At 36.6% G+C, this 1,404-nt stretch overlaps 1 non-coding gene across 1 annotated transcript; it reads right to left on the reverse strand.

Moving 5' to 3' along the window:
* Positions 1–762: 762 nt before the first annotated feature.
* Positions 763–833, reverse strand: TRNAG-GCC (transfer RNA glycine (anticodon GCC)). The gene has a single exon. It is a non-coding gene; the product is annotated as a tRNA-Gly (tRNA).
* Between the last annotated feature and the right edge of the window lie 571 nt (positions 834–1,404).

Consider the following 1,404-nt stretch of genomic DNA (forward strand, 5'->3'; position numbering starts at 1 on the left):
CCGGTAGAAATTCGCATCCTACACACGTGCCAATAGTTAAGACAATAGTTAAGACAATGGCTTCCTCCTCCATAAACAAAAAAAATTTCTTACTGTCCTCATACATAAGTACCACAGTGTCTCAAGGACAAATTTCACTTGTGCATGAGTGTTGCACGAAAAAAATAAATTTCAGTACTCGATATTTTTTTAGAAAATCGTACACATAAGAGTACCAAGTTTCTGTGTATATCTCCAGTGAAGCTCTGCTGTCCTTGCTAATCACTCCATTACATTTACTGCTAAACTCCAACACTCATTTTCACTGTCAGGCTCTTTACCAATTACAGCCAGCCCAATGAACGTTTCTTTTCAGTTAGTTCATAATTAAGTGGGAGGGGTTCATCATTCAGAAAATGAGTGAGAATATTATTTTGAATTATCATAAAACTGATCATTGTGCTATATAAACATGATGTGGGACCCTGACTATGTAGCATACACATACACACGTATTTATTCTGGTAAACATATAGATAAGCCTATAGTTGCACGAAGCATCGGTGGTTCATTGGTAGTAATTCTCGCCAATGCAAAAACTATGTATGTTTCAAAGAAGTATAGACACATGAACCTATTGCCCATTGTGCTAAATAGATTGCACCGTTGCTGTTTTATGTAACGGTTTCACGCTGAGTCGATGTTCAACATAACTATAGCTGTTCAGTTGCAACAGTCAATCTGGAATTTAATTATGAACTACAATTACCCATAAAATATTTGTGCATCGGCCGGGAATCGAACCCGGGCCTCCCGCGTGGCAGGCGAGAATTCTACCACTGAACCACCGATGCTTGAAACCAGTTTCTCTTACGGGTGCATACGAAAGTGAAACATAAATCATATTTTGGTTACACTGACGAATTTATACCTTGTTCATACTGATGCTCATCCTATCAATGTGCGATTAGTAAAACTACCACGTTTAATAATTGAATGCGTGACCACCATACAATGACACGCCTTCGACACAGTAGCATCTGAAGCACCCACGGGCTGAGAACCTTATCCCAAGGTAATTGCAGTAAAGATTTATTTTCAAGATCCCAGAAATAACTGCAGTAAAAATTAAGTCTCAAGATCCCAAAAATAATTGCAGTAAACATTAAGTCTCAAGATCCCAAAAATAACTGCAGTAAGCATTAAGTCTCAAGATCCCAAAATTAATTGTAGTAAACATTAAGTCTCAAGATCCCAAAAATAATTGCAGTAAACATTAAGTCTCAAGATCCCAAAAATAATTGCAGTAAACATTAAGTCTCAAAATCCCAAAAATAATTGCAGTAAACATTAAGTCTCAAGATCCCAAAAATAATTCCAGGAAACATTAAGTGTGTGTGTGTTTATGTATACATATACATATAC

Source organism: Macrobrachium rosenbergii, chromosome 55 (assembly GCF_040412425.1).
Source record: "Macrobrachium rosenbergii isolate ZJJX-2024 chromosome 55, ASM4041242v1, whole genome shotgun sequence".
Taxonomy (NCBI): domain Eukaryota; kingdom Metazoa; phylum Arthropoda; class Malacostraca; order Decapoda; family Palaemonidae; genus Macrobrachium; species Macrobrachium rosenbergii.